The sequence below is a fragment of the Pseudophryne corroboree genome, chromosome 1 (assembly GCF_028390025.1).
Source record: "Pseudophryne corroboree isolate aPseCor3 chromosome 1, aPseCor3.hap2, whole genome shotgun sequence".
NCBI lineage: Eukaryota > Metazoa > Chordata > Amphibia > Anura > Myobatrachidae > Pseudophryne > Pseudophryne corroboree.
This window is the reverse complement of record NC_086444.1, coordinates 669405110-669425825: the sequence shown is the minus strand read 5'-3', so window position 1 is coordinate 669425825 and position 20716 is coordinate 669405110. Positions and strand designations below refer to the sequence as shown.

At 50.9% G+C, this 20716-nt stretch overlaps 1 non-coding gene across 1 annotated transcript; it reads left to right on the top strand.

Annotated features, from left to right (window-relative positions):
* The first annotated feature begins 10153 nt into the window (after positions 1 to 10153).
* On the top strand, positions 10154 to 10260 carry LOC134932582 (U6 spliceosomal RNA). The gene has a single exon (XR_010179410.1). It is a non-coding gene; the product is annotated as a U6 spliceosomal RNA (small nuclear RNA).
* The last annotated feature ends 10456 nt before the right edge of the window (positions 10261 to 20716 follow it).

Below are 20716 nucleotides of genomic sequence, written 5' to 3'. Positions count from 1 at the left end.
AGGTTGGTATAAGGCCGGGGGGAGTGGTCGGTGTCGCTCCTTGGTAGGAGGGGTCGTACCTGTAAGAATATGATGGTACACTTTGTCGGCTTTTCCGAAATCAGAAGGGTATTGGCTAAAAGCTGTCGCATTCTGCCGCACTACTCGCAAAACTCCCGCTTTCTGTTCATTGGAGGTATTTGCGTCGCCGATCTGAACATCAGCCCACCATGGGGGTTCTTGGCCCGTTGTCGACGGCCCCTCGGTCGCCGTCTCTTGGGCAGCTGAGGTTACATCGTGGCCCACAATGTCTTGGAAGTGCAGTGAGCTTATTTTCGCCACCAGGCAGCGCTTGTGTAGTCTGATAGCATAGGGATGCGGGTTCAATATACGTACTGGCACTCTTCTGTGTTCCACCTTTGCTATCGTTCGCGCCACTCTGAAGGGTTGTTGGCCCTCCGAGTCACAGGGTTACACCAAGGCTTCATAATCTCGTCCTCCTGGACCGATTCTCGACGTACACCAAACCAAATGTTCGGAGTTCGGCCTCAAGAGGATAGACCGGTGGTCGGTGATTCTAGCCTTCCCAACCTCCCCTCGATGGTTGGTGAATTTCTTCTCCCTCTCAAGCAGGTGCACTATCTGTTGCAAGGCTCTCCGCTCCTCCGGGACTGCTATCTGCATCTCCTGCCGAAGGGCTTCCACTAGCTCATCAGGGCAGTTCTTCAAGACATTCATGCCCAGGATGACGGGAGGTAGGTGAGTGTTAGGAGCAGTGGTGACGGAGATACCCTTGCCGGGGCAATGTCGCATTCCAATATTTGTGTCCGCTTCCCAGTAACCCTGATACATTTTGGGTTGCCCGTTGCTGGCCAGCAGATGGAGCCAGGTGGTTGGTGGGGACACAATGGCGGCTTCGTCCCAGTGCTGAAGGAACTCGGTGATCCGGATGGTTGAGACTTGCGAGCCAGTAGCCAACAGAGCTGGAATTTTGATTCCATTGATCCAGATCTTCAGGTGCGGGCACTCTCCGACGTACCTGGACCATTCTTGGGGCAGTGGACCACTTACTGGTTCCTCTCCTGAAGGTCGGTCCATTGCCTCGGGAGTTCTTCGTTTAAAGCAGCCGTAGGGCAGTTCCTTTCGATATGGCCGCTCTGTCAACACCCTCGGGCTCCCCTGAGAGTCGAACTGGTCGGTGGATCTTCGGCCAGATTCTCTTACCACGTCCCAGCGAGGCCGACTCCGCCCACCTCGTTCTTGACGCCATTCTTGGCGTCTATTCCTATCTTGATCCCTGTCGAGCTCATCCATCCTTCGGCTCATTCGGGAGAGATTCATTGTCATCTCCGCCAGCTTCTGATTGAGCGTTTCCATAGAATCTGGTCCCGGTGAGGCTTGCGCTTGCTGGAGGACCGCTTCTACTTGGGTTAGTCCATCTGGCTTCCTGAGCGGTGCGGTTTCTCTGTAGCTGTCCTCTTCACTCCACTCCGAAGACGTGTCTTTCTCGACATTATTGCTCTGATTTTTCCCAAGGATCTGCAGCACCGTCTCTTTGAATTCAGAGAAGGAGCTCCCTGGTTGCTGTCATCTCTCCATGCGCATTTGAGAGCGAATCGTCTCTCCTCTTGCCCCTTCCACAAACAGGTCTGTTAACGTTCTGTCTATCCCTTCTACTTCTCGTTCATCCAGGGCCCGTATAGCCTTTGCAGCTTCTTGTAGGGCCAGCGCGAAGTCTTGCAGTGATTCGTTGGGTCTTTGTTTCCTAGCATAAAGGCGGCTCTTTAAATCCGCTATGGTCTGGCAGTCGAATATGGTCACCAGCTTCTTGAAGATGCATTCGACGGTCTTCTTTTCACTGTTTTCCAATCCTTTCACTTCCCGTAGTGCCGAATCTGTCAATTGACCCATCACGATCTCTATTTTTTGTTCTTTGGTTAGTGGGTACAGGCGGAACATGGAATACATCTTGTCTTTAAATTCTTTGAATGTACTCAAACCTAGGGCATAGTCAACGGTGATGCCACCATGGTGATCGTGTTTCTTTGCCTGGGTGATGCTGGTAGCATCCTCCTGCCGGATGCTGATGTGGGGTAGCGGGAATCCGTGGATCCGTCATCTCGTTCGTATCCTGTTCGTGGATGCCAAATGTGATATAAGAGTGTACCTGGAGTCTCCACCTGTCCAGTTGTGGCTTGTCTGGTCGACCAGTTCTCGGGCACGGTTCTTGCTGGATCTGGGTAGACCACATGTATAGTGTTTGGGCAGAAGGACGGAGATACCCCAGTATGGAAAACACCCCCAAAGTATACAAAGATCACTACGGTGGGACACGGTAACAAGATTTATTACAAGAAGGTGGTCACCGTTTTCAAGTAACTTGAGTTGCTGGTTAATAAACCTGGCACATTTTGGTAAGGCACATTATCTCACAACACATCAACATGAACTCTTTCCAAAGTATCCGTGCTTACACTATCACTTTAGAACCACTAAATTAGGAAAGTTCAAACAGTGTAATAAAGAACCACTAGGTGGCGCTGCGGTATCCGCAAAGAGTCTCTGACTCAATTCACAATCCGGAGAAGTTCAAGTTTGGGCATACAAAAGCAGCTCGGACTGCCTAACAGGGGGTCTCAGTCTCTCCCATTACTACTGTAAGGCTGGGGCTCTGGGATCGTATAAGGGTGGTAGTGACCACAACGACAGGGGAGGCAGGTTGGTGATGCTGTTCCTTTGGGTCCAGTAGATGTCCAGGGCTAGTATAGCGGTGGCGGTGTCAGTAGGCGGCTACAACTGAGGTCCGGTGAGGCCTAGAATACTATCCCTGGTCAAGTGCCTGCGTCGGGAGTGTATATATATCTCTAAGAGTGGGGTGCAATGTAAACTGGCAGTGAGGCTCGGGACATTTGGTTTTAGGCAGCTACAGATGTGACAGGCACAGCATAGTTGGGTTCTGTGTTAATACCGGGGAAGAAGGCTGTCCTTAAATTCAGGTCCTGATTACTATAGGGGGCACAACACTGAGGGGGGCTGGTACCTGACTGCCGTTCGGATTCGAGGCACAGCTCTCTTCTTCCTGGGCGCCCGGTGCTTCCTGGTCACGGCAGCCTCTTCCCTGCGGCTCCCTCTCCTGTCAGATGGCCGCAGCTGCACGTGTCTCTCACTCTCCCCGGCCAGCGGCAGCGTGTCTCCGGCGACCAGAGGCAGCGTGACCCCGGCGGCCAGCGTTAGCGTGTCTTCTTTCCTGCCTGGCGGCCGGGCGTGACGTCACCCCCAGGCTCCCTCTCCTGTGCGGCACTCTCCCGGTGGCTGGCCGCAGCGTTCACCCTGGTCTTCAGCTCCCGCTCATGGCTTCTTCTCCTTCCGCTCACACAGAGCTGGATTAAGGATCTGGGGGGCCCGGGGCACTTGAGACAAGAGGCCCCTATGGACTAAAAATAAATATATTGAAAACACTTAATGTAAATGTGGCCTTTTAGTATTACATTTCTTTTTATCATATTATTTAGGTTCATAACAGCAGTCAGTCAAGCTGTATTGAGATAGCTAAGTAGTGGCCTTCTGTGTTTCCTATTACAGAATACTGGGGAACCCTGACGGAAATACACCTCCGAAGTGTAGCCCATATTAATACATCGGGCAGCATCTGATCCCTCATAGAAACTTATGGTGGATGCGGTTGCGGGCAGAAATGGAGGTAGCACAGCAGGTATCGGAGATATCTGCTGTGGTCCCTCCTTCTTACATTGCTGTGATACGTAATATTTGCGGCTAGCCCCCCAAAACGGGTGTTTTCGGGGACATAGCAGCAAATATTGTATGACAAATTGGCCCCAAGGTGTATTGTGCAGAGACAGCAGCCTGGTGATAATACTGTGTGCACTGTACACATGCAACAGTCTGATAATGACGCTACTGTGGATGCATGTTGCACACGCAGCAGCTTGATAATGGCGCTAGGTGCACCATGCACACACAGTAGCTCTGATTTGGGGTCTCCAGTTGCAGTATAAGGAGAGTGGCTGCCAATTCATGCACATACAAGAGGTGAAACTTGTCTGCAGTATTAGTATTATGCATATCATATAAAGCTCGCTGTATAGTACATATGCAGCTATGCTGCATATATTATTACACAACGAGAAAGCAGGCATAATGATAATGGCAAGCCCTCACTGTATATGGGCCAGTGGGCTTTGCAGCAGTGTAATGGTGGGGTGGGGATGGGGGGGGGGTCATTACTATAAATCACCAACTATAGCCCCCCTGTGTCAGGTATGCCTTCAATATGGCTGGTGAGGCTGGAGCAGCATACAGAGGTGGCCAGAGATTAAGGACCTATCAGTGCCTACTGGCACATATCTTCCATCTGCAACCCTGGTGGCCCCAACCCTGCGGCTTACCTAGCGAGAGTGCGGCGCTCAAGAGTGATTATCCTGCCTGTCAATATGATGCCCGGGATGGCCGCGTCCTCCTGCTGGTGCGCGGGGGAAAGCTGCACGCGCTGGGGCTGCTGCTGCTGCTGTTAGCATCCTCCTACTTCCTTTCCTCCGTGACCCGGTGATCAGCTGCTGCTGATCTCTGGGTTAAGCAGCCGCTGGGTCCTAGCTTCTGCACTGTTAAGTAGCAAGGACGCCAGGTCCTTTTACTGTATGCAGTGCGCATTCTTAAATTAAAACAATAACAATACATGGTGGATGGTAAGTACGGGGGCCCCTGAGGGAGAGGGGGGCCCGGGGTAATGTGTCCCCTGAGCACCCCCCTTAATCCGGCTCTGCCCTCACACCGCGCGCCAACCCCGCCTCTCCTGTAGCCCGCTCTCTCTGGCCAATCTCTAGGGTCCTCCTGTCAGCCTGGGTTGCCTAGCAACCGGCCGCCCAATTAATCCCTGCAATTCCAGTGATTGCAATTAGTGCTGCGGGGGCTTAGAGTACTCAGGTACGTATCACATATATATCCTAAGTTGCCCATGTGGCCTACGGTATGTGGGCAAAACTAAAAGGGTTTTGAAGATTAGAATCCTGGAGCACACCCGGAATATAAAAAAACGGGTTTTAAATCATAGTGTCCCTAGACATTTTGCCGACTGCCATAATGCCGACCCTAGTCTACTCATATTTATGGGAATTGAACATGTACCCCATAATAAGGATGGGGGAAACAGGGATGAACAACTCCTGAGACGAGAGACCTTTTGGATCCTGTCTTTGAATACACTGAGCCCAGGGGGCCTAAATGAAATTTATCCTTTTAGATTAGATGAGGGCTGAATAAGCACAAGACCATATAAGAGCCCCATTTTTTGTGATTGGTTGTTTATGACAAAGCAGTTGCTAGGTAGTTTTTCCAAGGGACCTTGGAAATTTTCTATAGGTTGTTTTCCTTGTCCATCAGTATTTGTGGGTGTAGTCTTCAGTGCATATAAAAGCTTGGGTCATGTGCTTCATACTTCCTCTTGCCATTTGGACAGCTAAGTTACACAGTCTCTGTGACTGTTATAATTTTAATTTCATCTGATGCTATTTCTGTCCCTCTTATGTTGTTTATTGTCATATATTGTTTTCCCACATTGTTCCCCTCTTGCAGCCCCCGCTCCCCCTCCCTCCCCTGTAGTCCTGCAGGCCCCGTTCTGGCATATTCCCTCCTGCTGGCGGGTGCGGCTCGTGCCCATGCCGTACCTGCATATGTGCGGCCCGGGTCCGTGTCTTGGCCCCTGGGGCCGGGTCCCATGAGGCACTAGGTGCCCCTTCCCCCTCCTCTCCTGGCGGCGGGCGGCGGACGCTGCACTGCCACAGCGTCTGTGCTTTACGGTTCCCGGCAGGGAGGCTGTGAGGCGCTGCTGTCTGGTGCGGTGCTACTGAGCTCCGGCCGCTGGCACCTTTACCTCCGGCGGCCGGGCTCCGTGTAGCGGGTCTTTGCGTCCCCCGTGTGGCGAGCACTGTGCTGGCGCCACAGCAGGAGGATCTGTGGTGCGTGGTCCGCGGTAGGGCTTTCCGGTTTTTCACGCTGCTCATATTTCTGGTGTCGGGGGGTCCCCTGGACTCCTCCTGGCTTCCTACTTCGGGTTGGGGTTGTTTTTCTGGTGCACGGCAACATGGGGGGGCATTCTCGACGCCCGCTATCGGGGTCTCTGGGCTGGGTACTGCTGCGGGTTTCCCCGGGGGGAGCTTGACCCTCTCCCCGCTGGGCGCTCTTGGATGTCGCAGTGGGTTCCCGCATAAATTGTCCTCCCCTTTTCCTCGCGCCGCCGGGCTTTTTGATTGGCTTTGTGGATCTGGCTCCCAGGTGTTACCGCCTGGGGTCCCCAGCTTACACATGTGGGTGGGTGGGTTTTTTGTTGCTTTGGTCCGGTCACGGGGGTTCCTCGTGGGGCCCCATGCACCGTAGGTGTGCCCCTTCAGGGTCCCCCGTCCATTGGGCAGCTGCGTTCTGCTGCTATTGGTGGATCTGCGCCCCCCCCTGCTAGGCATGATGGGTGTTGCTGGTGGTGTCCGCTCAGGCCTCCCTGGTTGGCTCCCATTATTGGCCGGTCCCGCCTTCCCTTCTTCCGCTTCATTCCCCACGGTTCCAGCCCCTCGCTTTTTCGCATCTGTCCCGCGTACCCCTTTCCCGGCGGCTCTGTCGCGCGGCGGTTCCTGCTCCCCGTTAGCACTCGCGCTTTTCTTCCCAGCTACGCGTTTCCTGTTCAGGCATCATCAGGACCACGGAATGGGGGTCCACGAGTCGATGGCCGGGAGAAGATTCGATATCGGGGTCTGCTGGAGAGGTTCGGTCAGGATCGGCGGCGGCTGGGGTGGTTCCGGGTCCTTCAGGTAATGGTGAGCATGCTGTTACTTTGTTCCTTTAGCATTGTTTAGTTTTAAGTAGTGATGTGCACCGGAAATTTTTCAGGTTTTGTGTTTTGGTTTTGGATTCGGTTCCGCGGCCGTGTTTTGGATTCGGACGCGTTTTGGCAAAACCTCCCTGAAAATTTTTTGTCGGATTTGGGTGTGTTTTGGATTCGGGTGTTTTTTTTAACAAAAACCCTCAAAAACAGCTTAAATCATAGAATTTGGGGGTCATTTTGATCCCATAGTATTATTAACCTCAATAACCATAATTTCCACTCATTTCCAGTCTATTCTGAACACCTCACACCTCACAATATTATTTTTAGTCCTAAAATTTGCACCGAGGTCGCTGGATGGCTAAGCTAAGCGACCCAAGTGGCCGACACAAACACCTGGCCCATCTAAGAGTGGCACTGCAGTGTCAGACAGGATGGCAGATTTAAAAAATAGTCCCCAAACAGCACATGATGCAAAGAAAAAAAGGGGTGCAATGAGGTAGCTGTGTGACTAAGCTAAGCAACCCAAGTGGCCGACACAAACACCTGGCCCATCTAGGAGTTGGACTGCAGTGTCAGACAGGATGGCAGATTTAAAAAATAGTCCCCAAACAGCACATGATGCAAAGAAAAAAAGAGGTGCACCAAGGTCGCTGGGTGGCTAAGCTAAGCGACCCAAGTGGCCGACACAAACACCTGGCCCATCTAGGAGTGGACATTGCAGTTTTCTAGCGAGAGGATGAGTGCTTCCATCCTCATGTGAATCTGAACCACTAGCCATGAACATAGGCCAGGGCCTCAGCCGTTCCTTGCCACTCCGTGTCGTAAATGGCATATTGGCAAGTTTACGCTTCTCATCAGACACTTTTAATTTTGATTTTTGGGTAATTTTATTGAACTTTTGTAGTATACTTGACGACACAGAGGTAGAGCAGTGGTCTACTGTACCGTACTGCTATATATATACTGGTGGTCAGCAAAATTCTGCACTGTCCTCCTACTATATACTGCGCACAACTAAAATGCAGTACAGGTATGGATACATAGTATACTTGATGACACAGAGGTAGAACAGTGGACTACTGTACCGTACTGCTATATATATATAATGGTGGTCAGCAAAATTCTGCACTGTCCTCCTACTATATACTGCGCACAACTAAAATGCAGCACAGGTATGGATGCATAGTATACTTGACGACACAGAGGTAGAGCAGTGGACTACTGTACCGTACTGCTATATATATATATATATATATACTGGTGGTCACAGCAAAATTCTGCACTGTCCTCCTACTATATACTACAATGCAGCACAGATATGGAGCGTTTTTCAGCAGAGAACGTAGATATTTTCAGCACACTGAGCACAGATATTTCCAAGCACACTGAGCACAGATATTTGCAGCACACTGAGCACAGATATTTGCAGCACACTAAACACAGAAACTGAGAGAACGCAGCCACGTCCTCTCGCTATCATCTCCAAAGCACGAGTGAAAATGGCGGCGATGCGTGGCTCCTTATATAGAATACGAATCTCGCGAGAATCCGACAGCGGGATGATGACGTTCGGGCGCGCTCAGATTAACCGAGCAAGGCGGAAAGATCAGAGTTTGCCTCGGAAACGTGTCAAATGGGTGAAGTTCGGGGGGTTCGGATCCCGAGGAACCGTACCCGCTCATCACTAGTTTTAAGTTGTTTTTCCTCTTGTTTCCCCGGGCGCCCGCGTAAATTTGCCTTGCTTACTGCGCGTTGCGCGGCTACAGGGACTGGGTACAGCGGGGTGCCGATGGCTGCGGACATGTCGGCTCCCTGATGTTTGGTTGGCAGGTTCATGATGCTATGGCGGAGGTTACGGGCGGTGCGGACGGTGACGGCGGCATTGCTGCTGCACTCCACTGTGGTCATGCGGTCGTTTCCCATCGTGGCTCTGACTGTGTGGAGTTTTTATGTTCTCCCCATCCGTATGTGGATTCCTCGCTAATCCGCACATATACTGGTGGGTCGTGGGTGCCTTTTTTTGTTTAGCAGGGTATGTTGTGGACGCGATTAGAAAGAGCCAGGTGGCCATGTTCTACATTACGAGGGTCGTGCTACACGGTCGTGATAGGCTAGCAGCCGGGGACGCACAAATTTCTTGGTGGTTGCAGCTAGCTCGGTCGGGAGCGCATGGGCCTCTTCATATCATGGTTTCTGCCTGCCATGCTGGTGCTCGGACCATGGACTGTCCTATTGGCACGGGCTCCCGCCCTAGAAGGCTGAGGGTTGGTGTTTGCTTCGGATTTTTGTAGGCGCATGGTGGGTGTAAATTTGTGTTTTGCCACTCTTGCGGGGCGGTCACACAGTCGGGGTGCTCACCAGTCGTGAGCGGAACGTTTTCCGCTCCTTCAGGGGCCAGGGGTAGGTGGCACGGAGGGCCCTTCCGCTGTTACCGGTGGGTTCCCGGGTGGGTGCCCATTTCTATCACCTTTGTCTCACCCACATGGGGTTTTATTTTCTACTGCTTTTCCGGACCAGGCCGCTTCCGGTGATGGCTCGGGGCCTTGTTTTTCTTTCTCTGGGTGCTTCCCGAGGGTGGTTCATGCTTTTTATGATTGACGTCCGTCCTCCCCCTCGGCCCTCCACCTGTTATGTCGTCTGGTTCTCGGTCATTGGCGGCGCGGCGTTTGTTTCCCGGAGTTGCGACCCAGGCATGGCACCCGGGGTGGCGAGGCATGGTTGCGTTTCCTTTGCGGCATTGGTGCCTGGGACGGCTGTTGATGTTTCTTTGGTGTCTGACTTGTGTCTGGGGGTTGGCCGAGTTGGTCCAGCTACGTGGACGGGCTGGTGATGACTCCTCCCATGCTCCGGATGCTGGTTCCGATTGCCGGGGTTCATTGGCTTTCTTGGGTAGGTTGTTTACTCCGGCGGGGTGGTTTTTATTGGGTCACCTTCGGTACTTTGAGGGCCTTGGTCTGCAGGTTTTTTCCCGGGATGGCAGGTCTGGGGCAGCCAGGGCGTCTGCCCTTGCGGGCACTTCTTTTTCGCTCCGTACTACGCGGCTGGCTGCTCTATCAGGTCCTTCGTGCTATCCATGTCCTTTATGGGATGGGCGATGGGGCACCCTATGGCGGCAGCTTTTGGGTGGGCACGTCGATTTCGGTACACTTAGGTGAAGTTTGGTGGCCCCGTTCGGGTCCGGCCAGGCGGGACGTAGTCTGGTTGGTGAGGTTGCGCTGCTCGGGCTAGCTTTTGCGCTGGTTTTTCATTGGGCGTTCCGGTTCAGTGGGTTGGTGGCCGGTGACAGGTCGTCTTTGTGCCAGTTTGCCTTTCAGTGGTGTTTTATGGCGGGGCGCCTGGATGGTGGTCGGTTCGGCAGCACAGGTACTGAATGTGGGTCGATTCAGAGAAGATTAGCATGGCCCCTGCGCAATGGATGCCATGCAAATCGTGAGGCGTTCCATATTTTCCTGTGCAGACTTGCGGGTTCTGCAAGGGATTGGGATGGCCGGGGTCATTAGTTTCCCCCTTTTAGAGCACAGGCGCTTACGGATGGTGGCACATTGCCTTTGCCGAGGGTGTGTGTCCGGTGCGGCCTTTGGGGGATGGCCAATTTCTTTTGCCCTCCTGGGTCCTCTTCGCTAGTTTTTCAGTTTCTGTAGCGGTACAGCTATGGTGGTTCCCGGGGGCTTGCAGTGGGGGGTCCAGGGTACCCATTTCCTTGCGGATTGGGGCGACTACGCCTGCTGCAATGGCGGGTTCTTCTGTGACAGCTGCTGGGGATATGCGTGGTATACAGCCTCTGTGCATTTGGGTAGGGTTGTTGGGCTATTGATACCCGTTTCCTTGCGGATTGGGGCTGTTGCGCATGCTGCAGTGGCGGGTTTTTCAGTGGCAGTGCTTCGGGTGCTGGACTGACGGGAGTCTGTGTGCTATGCAGCCTCTGTACGTTTGGATAAGGTTTTCGGGCTCTGGTACCCATTCCTTGCGGATTGGGGGCTGTTGCGCGTGCTGCAGCGGCACGTTCTTCAGCTGCAGCACTTCGGGTGCTGGGCCGCGGGGACGGCGCATTGTATGATGTTTTAAGGCTGGGGTACCCATTCCTTGCGGATGGGGCATCTACGCATGCTGCAGGTGGCGGGTTCTTCGGCGGCAGCGTTTTCGGGTGCTGGGCCGCTGGGAATTTGCTTTATTTTGTGTTTTACACCTAGGGTGCCTGTTCATTGCGGATTGAAGCGGCTGCGCATGCTGCGGTGGCAGGTTTGGCAGCAGCAGCGATTCCAGTGCTGAGCGTCTGCGCGGTGTCCGACTGGTGTACGTTGGATACGTTTTCGGGCTCTGGTACCCATTCCTTGCGGATGGGGGCTGTTACGCATGCTGCGGCGGTGGTTTCTACAGCAGAAGCGATTCAGGTGCGGGGCCGCTAAGTGTGTGCGTAGTATTGCGGTTTGGCGGAAAGTCGCTACCAACCAGCGGTCAAGGGTGTGCATAAGTGGTCATTGTGGGGCACCCCCTTTTAGTAAGTCGGCGAGTGTCCTCTCCCTGCGGGTGGACTACCCTGTGCGGCTTCGTCCATTGCTCTGCTGGAGTAAAGGGTGGTGAGTCCTGCACAATGCGGGTTATGCTTTAGGAGGGGTGGGCAGTCCCCTCCTAGGTTATTCAGTATTCTGCTAGTTGACTGATGCTGGTGGGTTGGTAGCACCTTTTTCTAATGGTGTTTGGATGCGTCTTCAGGTCTACGGTACCCATTCCTTGCGGATTGGGGCAGCTGCGCGGACTGTGGCGGATGCGATTCGGGTGCTGGGCCACTGGGTAGCTGCATTGTATAAGTTTTGTGTATGTTTGCAAGGTCTTAGTTGCGCCTGTTGCGCGAACCCAAAAACTATGTTTACCGGTGGTCAATTTTTGAACGGATAGCGTTCAGGAATTGAGGGTGTGAAGCGAATTTTTACATTTTCCTCTGAGGGGGCCTAATTACAATTGGCTTATCAAAGGTCCACGGGAGGTTTTTTGAGTTTTCTCCTTCACTTGGGTTGGTTTTTTGCTACTGTTTATCGTGTAATTTTATTGTCTGTTTTAGTCACAGGTGTTAGGGATCTTTTCTTTTCAGATGCTATCGACACGCAGGAGCGCGTGCCTGTTGGGCCATTTTTACAATTTTTTGGGCGGCTTCGCACCCTATGGCAAGAGGAACGGCTGTGGTTTTGGTCACGGGGTGGTCCGTGGGTAAGGAGCTCGTGGCTTGCGTGGGGGTGATTTGTTGGAGTTTTCTTTTCTACCAGGTAGGTAGGTGGTGTCGCCTGTTTAGGTGTCCTGCCCCTAGTCAGTACTCTGTTGGGTCGTGTTCGTTGGCTTCTACCTCGTATTTGCTATCAGGCCCCCTTTTGTTTCTCCATGCACTCACTGGCTGTTCAGCGGCGTTCTGCTGTCATTGGCCGGGGAGGATTATGCTTCGTTGTTATTGTAGGGGTGCAGCGTGTTTCGCTGCTGGCTGTTCGGGCCCTGGAGACAATGGCTTTGCAGGTTTATTTTGTAGCTTTCGGTGGTTTGGTAGGGCTCTTCTTTTCGGGTTTTCCGGGCCCGCAGTTTTTTGCAATGTTAAGCATGTTAGTCTTTTCCCCGGGGGAAGCTGTGTTTTTTCTTGATGGGACTTTTGGGTTTTGCTTTAGCTTACGAGGTTGTTTTATGTTTTCTGGGGATGGCGGTCGTGGTTTGGTAAACCTCGTTGTGGCGGAAAAGTCGCTACCAGCCAGCGGTCATATAGGCCTAAGTGGTCATTGTGGGGCACCCTCTTTCGGAATGGACGGCGAGTGTGTCCTTACCTTGCGGTTGGACAATCGGACGCTCCCCTAGGGAAGCATCCATATTTGCCAGAGGAAAGAGTGGTGGGTCATGCACAATGCGGGTTAGACATGTAGGAGGTGGTTGTTGTGGTAGTCCCCTCCTTAGTCTCGGTGATATAATCAGATGACTGGAGCTAGCGTTTGGTAGCGCCTTTGTCTTTGCCATCCTCCAACATAAAATCTAGTTTAAAGTTCCGGTCAGTCATCAATAAATACTGTCTGACCTTCTAAATCTAGCTATTGGTGTCCGTGTCTTTATTTGTAGTGCTAAGCTAGCTTAAAGTTAAAGTGTAAGTGATCACAATAAAATGATGGGCGCCTTATTAGACAAAGATAAGGTCCATTTATATCTGTCAGACTACTTCTTTCTATATCTATGAGGGAATCAACTAGGCCCTTTTTATCTTCAAGCTGAAGTTCAAACTAGACAAGTAAGAAGAAAAGGGGTCAGAGAAAATCACTCTAAGGATATATACACACACATAAAGAATATATATATTTACTGCCTTTTTTGTCTCTAATAACAAAATAAAGCAACATTTTCGCTGAGAGATTTCCTAGCACTATTTAAAACCGTATGCTTTGCTGAAATGGCAGCTTAATGAGCTTGATGAGCAACATGCATGCTTTTAAGTAGCCGAATACGATCTAATGATATCAAGTTGCAGCTATAGATCTGTACTGTAGTCAGTGGCGTCACAAGGCGGGTGCGGGGGGTGCGGCCCGCACCCGGGTGTGACACCTGGAGGGGGTGAGACCAAATGTCAGCTCCTCCGTAGTGACAGGAGCCAGGTGCTGCAGTGTGAAATTCCGCTACAGCACCCGGCTACTGTCATAGCAGAGGAGCCGACAGCACACTGAGACCGTCTCTGGGGGAAGCCCAGCATCTCCGGAGATGCTGGGCACGCCCCCAGAGTGACGATACCAGTATCCCCGCGAAGTCACGCCCCCTAGCTATAAGGCCATGCCCCCTTTTTTGCCGCGATCGCGGCAGTACATCAGGGGTGCGCACCGGGTGTCACCACACCTGGTGACGCCTCTGACTGTAGTGTCTAGATATATATATAAAGGTGCATACACACTGAGAGATTTTGACTATGAGAGATTTTGACTGAGAGATTTCCCTTGAACTGGCAGTAGGAGATTTTGAGTAACTTTACCAGAGATTTTGACTAATGCCCTCATTCCGAGTTGATCGCAGCAGTTCATCGCATTGCAAAACGGCGAAAATCCGCCAACTGCGCATGCGCAACAGCTATACTGCGCGTGCGCAAAGGGAGCGATACGACGCTTGAGCAAAATAACTAACTGAAAACCTGCACATACTACACCACCGAAAACTGGGAGTGACGGAGGCGTGACAGAGGCACGGCTTCGCTACCTAACGAAATGGGCGTGAAAGTGGGCGGCTAGTGTGGGAGTATGCAACCAGCAGTAGGCGTGTTTTGTGCAGAAATGCGTATACGATGGTAAATGTACACAACAAATGTTCGCTATCCTGTCGCAGCCGAGGAGTATGTCTGCAGTTACTCTGCACTTGCGAAGTACTGTGACTAGTGTGTCTGCCCTAATTAGCAATTGTTATGCCAATGAATTCACCTGTTTGTCCAATTACTGAGCAAACACTGCTCAGCCAAAATACTACAGACAGCAATTGTCTGGGCACATAACATTTTTATTGTTAGCACCTACACATCTGACATGCTCCCAAATAATTTTTATTTTTTTTACCCAAAATAAACATTGATGTTAAATGCATGTTGAAATTATTTAATAGTAGCAAATGCAATCACTGGTGAATAAACCAACTTAGAACCTACATCAGCTAAATCTTATCGACATAGACATATTCCTTTGTACATACCAAATAACATGAACTACATAATGCAGGCTACACTTAATGTTACTTAATTATTATTATTATTTTTTTTGGGAATATGTGTCCATATCTAATATTAGGTAATGTTGCCCCTAGTAACCCCAGGTCCTATTTTTAAATTTTTAATTATATGCCCAGTTAAGTGTTGTGCAAGGCATACCTGTTTAAATTTTTAATATGCAATGTTTGACTAAATATTCTGTTTGTAACCCTTGTTCCACAAATGTCTATATGCCATGCATCTGTTTACATTACAAATGACACAACATATGATCCTAAATGTCGAAAACTTTGTGACTTTGTGCAGCTGATTGTTATTGACAAATGTGGTGAGTACACAGATTGTACCAATTACTTTTCTATAAGTGTGTGTGTATGTGAATGTGTGTGAGTGTAATTGTGAGTGTATGTATTGTGTTTTTTGTTCTTCCGCGGCTACGAATTTCCGCTATTGCGAACTGTACCCACTGTCCTTCACAGCAATGCACACATCAATAAAGTTTATTAGATGACACCATAAATTTACAACCAATCACATGCCACCACACACTATAAATATAAGCCCATATATGGAAAATGCCATTGGCACCATGCGCGCAGCAGCATTTAGCCACCATGAGCTGCGCGTGTTGGTCGCGGTGATGGACCGCCGCGTAGGCTGCGCAGCCCGCTTTATCCCCAATAGGATAAAGTGTGAGGCCTACGCGGAGGTCCGCCGCATACTCCGCAGCCGCACCCGGACCACACGCTCCATAATCCAGCTTGAAAGGCGCTGGAGCGACCTCCGCCGTCGCACACCGGACCTGTTGGCGGAGCTCCGCCAACAAATCCGCACTAGACGTAGGCGCAGTAAGTTTCATATTACATTACATAACACTGAGATTATTAGCAGAAATTTGTAATGCAAAACTTGCATATTTTTACTAAATTATATAGTGTGAAAATTAGCACACTGACAATGAACTATTGTAGAACAAACATGACACAGTGTGTGTGGTTAGGGCAAGCAGTACTGACTGTGTAGCAAAGTGCTTCTGAAAAAGTGAATGTTGTTGTACTGAGTTGCTACACAGGCTGTCAACTGAACCCAATAACTTGCTCTGTGGGGTAAATTTACTAAGGTGGGAGCTTTTTAGAACTGGTGATGTTGCCTATAGCAACCAATCAGATTAAATATATTATCTTCTAGAAGCAGCCTAATAAATGTTACGTAGAATCTGATTGGTTGCTATGGGCAACATCACCAGTTTTTTTAAAATTCAAAAATTATCAATTTTACCCCTGTGTCTTTAACATGGGACAGAACAGTGTAATTGAAAAATACTGTTGTTATAATTTTTAAACCAACAACCTAAATATTACCTATGTCATTCTAGGGTGAACACAACGGCAAGCTGCTGCAGAAAGTCCTTCCCAATCCCCTTCTCAGCCCCCCTCCCCTTCTGTCGCCCAATCCCCCTCTCCTTCCCAATCCCCTTCTCAGCCCCCCTCCCCTTCTGTCGCCCAATCCCCCTCTCCTTCCCAATCCCCTTCTCAGCCCCCCTCCCCTTCTGTCACCCAATACTCCTCTCCTTCCTAATCCCCTTCTCAGCCCCCTTCCCCCTCTCTTTACCAATACCCCTCTCTGTCCCCCTCCCCCTCACTTTACCAATACCCCTCTCTGTCCCCCTCCCCCTCTGTAGGCCAAACCACCACTCCGCCCACCTCCCCTCTCTTTCCCATTCCCCCTCTCTGGCCCCCTCCCTCTCTGTGGCCCAAACACCCTCTCCGCCCCCCTCCCCCTCTCAATCAGACCCACCCTCTGTAAACAACTCCCCATTCCATCCTCCTTCCCCAATCCCTCCTCCTTTCCCAATCCATCCTCATCCCCCATCCACCCTCCTTCCCCCATCCATCCTCCTTCCCCCATCCAGCCTCCTTCCCCACCCAGTAAATAGGCAGCAGAAGCCCCTGAGGCTGTTGAGGGTGCTGCGCATGTGGCTGATGAGAGTAAGTTTTAACACATTTAAAATGTATTTGTTACCTACTTTAACTTCAAATTCCAATACATGCAGTGTTGTACTGTGGCCAATCTTGGCCCAAGGAAAAATGTTTGTTTTCTTCATCATGGTATGGATGTTGCATTTACATTTGTGTGAGTATCATTAGATGTACAGTGTCTATGTCTGCAATGTTTAGGGCAGAGGTCCTCAAACTCGGTCCTCGGTGGCCCACACAGTGCATGTTTTGCAGGTCTCCTCACAGAATCGCAAGTGAAATAATTAGCTCCACCTGTGGACCTTTAAAAATGTGTCAGTGAGTAATTAATACACCTGTGCACCTGCTGGGTTACCTGCAAAACATGTGTGGGGCCCCGAGGACCGAGTTTGAGGACCTCTGGTTTAGGGTGTCCACTCTAGGTCGACACTCATTAGGTCGACAGGGTTGCCAGGACAACAGGGTTTATATGTGCTAGGTTGTCAGTGAAACAGTTAGACCTGAGTGGAGTTTAGTATGTTGTTGTTCTTTTACACTTGTGCCTGGGTATTCCTAATATTTGCACATTCAACTCGCATGCTTCACTTTGTTAGCCAGGCTAAAGACACAATGATTTGTGTTGTGAAAGTTACACTCAAAAAATGTTTTTTTTAGTTAAAAAAAACATGTTTCACCTTATGTAGTAAGGCAGACTTTCAGGGAGTGTGGGCATGCTAGGATATGTTGTCCTTCTGAAGATGTTGATATGCAGTGTGATGATGCAGGGCAAACACCATTAAATACAAGTCTGCTTCACTCTAGATGTGAATGAATCCCAGCATGGGGTTACATTTAATAAGATGGGAGTTTTATTCAAGATGGGATGTGAACGAAAAAAATAGCGAACAACTCGGAATCACCCCCTAAGTGTGCAAGAGATTTTGGCTATGGGAGATTTTGGCTATCTCATTTAAATAAGGGGATGAGTGTGGGAGTATCCTGCAGCAGTGGCTGTGTGTGCAGACGAGGGGGAGTGCTGTGGGTGGACTAAAGCAAAGCTACTCTGTGCGTGCTGTGCGGTGCCACAGTGCGCACAGAGTAGTTTAGCTTTGTCCCACCGACAGCACTCCCCCTCGTTGGCACACACAGCCACTGCTGCAGGATCTGGCTCCAGGCAGGCTCCAATATGGCGGTGTTAGCATGCGGCGGCCCTGAAGGGTGGCGCCCTGCGTGGTCACTCTATTGGAACATGCCTGGAGCCAGCCCTGCCACAGCATGCAGAATACCAATGCCGGCATACCAAGGAGATCAGGATCCCGACGACGATATCCCGAAGGTCAGCAGGATCCTAAGTATGCACTGCCGCCACAGGTTTAGCGTGCGGGAGGGGGGGGTTAGGCACACTCGGGGGGGGGTAGGGTTAGGCTGCAGAGAGGGGGGGTTAGGGATAGGTTTAGGCTGTGGGAAATGGGGGGATAGGTTTAGGCTGTGGGTAAGGGGGAGTTAGGATTAGGCTGCAGAGTGGAAAGGTCAGGGGTAAGGGAGGGAGATTACGGTACTCTCTGCACCCTTGTCGGCATTGCTGCGATTGGAATGACAGCATCAGTATACTGAGCGACGGCCTCCCGACAGACAAATTTTTGGACACTTGGTACAGCCACTGGGATTCGTGAGAGAGATGGAGGAAGAGAGACAGGGAAAGACAGAGATGGGCAGAGAGACAGGGAGAGAGAGAGAGATAGACAGACAGGAAGAGAGACAGGGACACAGAGGCAGGGAGAGAAAGAGATAGTGATTTGGACAAAGGGGTATATTTACTAACATTCTCATTTCTGACAATTTCAGCCGAGATCAATCTCGGCTGACATTGGCAGTGTGAGAATGCAACTTTTTGAGAAAAAACACAGTAATTTACTAAACTACCCTGTTTTTTCAATTCTAATTCATCAATGTCGGTGTAATTCGTATTGCCGGCAGTGTTTTATGGGAGTGAATAGTAAAACACTGCCAGACTTTACACAATGAAGCCCGGCCGGATCAGTGAGATCTGTGCAGGGCTTCATTGTGTACGGTATTTAAATAGTTAAAAGTTTTTTTTTTTAATTGTGTGGGGTCCCTCCTCCTAAGCATAACCAGCCTTGGGCTCTTTGAGCTGGGCCTGGCTGTGTAAAAACAGAGGAAAAAATGAATAGGGTTCCCCCGTATTTAGACAACCAGCACCGGGCTCTTTGTCCAGTCCTGGTTCCAAAAATACGGGGGACAAAAGACGTACAGGTCCTCCGTTTTTTTAAAACCAGCACCGGGCTCCACTAGCCAGAGAGATAATGCCACAGCCGGGGGACACATTTATACTGGTCCCTGCGGCCGTGGCATTACCCCCCCCCCCCCCCAACTAGTCTCCTCTGGCCGGGGTTTCCTGGATGTGAGTGGGGACCCCTTAAATTAAGGGGTACTTCCCCTCCAGGCACCCAAGGGCCTGGGGTGAAGCCCGAGGCTGTTCCCAGCACCCCTGAGCGGTGGGTGCCAGGCTGATAGCCATGTGTGTAAAAAAAGAATATTGTTTTTTGCTGTGGAACTTCAAGGACCAGCAAGCCTCCCCCGCTTGCTGGTACTTGGAGAATTTCAAGTACCAGCATGCGTGGAAATAATGGACCCGCTGGTACCTGTAGTTCTCCAACAAAAAAAATACCCAAATGAAAACACACACCGTGAAAGTAAAAATTTATTAAAACACACTTACACACTCACACATACTTACCTACATCCCACGCCGGTCACATCTACTTGTCCAGTAGAATCCAATAGGGGTACCTGTAAAAATGAGAGAGAGATTACTTACCTACATCCCACGCCGATCACATCCAATTGTCCAGTAGAATCCAATAGGGTTGGGGCACCTGTAAAAATTAACATTATACTTACACATCCACAGGAGGGGGAAAAGAGAGAGAGAGAGAGAGAGAGAGTCACACAAACTAAACTGCTGCTGCCTGTGAGCGGGAGGATGGAGCCGGCGGAGAAGGACGGGGGGAGAGCCGCACACACTGCAGGCCCACCGCTGCTCCCGGCTACCTCCAACGCCACTCACCGCCTCCAGCGCCGCGTGTGGGTGACTGGACAAGCGGATCCAGCCCTGGATCCACTGTCCAATCACAGTTGCCTCGTTGACATGGGGGTGTGACTTTTTCAGTGCCGCTTTCCTCATCTTTTTTAATGGGTTTTTACAGCCCAGTGCTTGGCCCCGCCCCCTGCTCTGTCCCCGTTCCCATTATCCACGGGAGGCACTGCTATCAGTGCCTCACAAGCTAATTTAAACCAGGAAAATTATTAGAATTAAATAAAGAAGATACTTATGACACAGAATATGTGTCATAAGTATCTTCTTTTTATTATTTTAATAATTAATCACAGGGACGGCAATGCCTCTCCTGACTGCACGTCCCTGCTCCACATACAGACAGCGCATCCACCCCCACCCTCCCTCACATACAGACAGCGCAGGCACCCCCCCTCTCTCCACATACAGACAGCGCAGCCACCCCATACCCCAGCAACCCCCCCCCTCCATAAACGGACAGCACGGGCACATAATTGCCCCCCCAGCAACCCCCTAGCCTCTATAGACATACAGCCACAGCACCATCATTCCCCCAAGCAACCCCCCATAAACAGACAACACAGCTACACCCCACCCCCTCCATAGACTGTAAGATATGAAAAAGCTATTATTCCCCCCCCAACAACCACCTTCCTTCCATAGACAGAGATCACTCATTCTCCTCCTCCCCATAGACAGACAGAACTATCACCCCCCCTCCTCCAATAGACAGATAGGACAGTACCAAACCCCACCCCCACAGACAGACAGACAGAACAGCACTATCATTCTCTAACCCCTCCCATTGACAGACAGTACTGCACCACCATGCTCCGCCCATAGACTAGTGGGACAACAGCACCTCCGTCCGCCCGCCCCCCACCCCCACAGGCAGCATAGCACCATCACAGTCTCCCCCCCTCCATAGACAGTACAGCATCATCATTCCCCCCTTCCCCATAGACTGACAGCACAGCACTATCATAACCCCCCTTCATGGACCTTGCTCCCGCCCCACGGACACAGAGTGAGTCAGTGTCCAGAGTAATGATCTAAGCTGCAGTGCCGGTACAATGACGCTGTGCCAGCGGCTCTCACAGCATTTAAGCCGCTGAGGGGGAACATACTCCGCGCCATCTAATCCCCCCCAC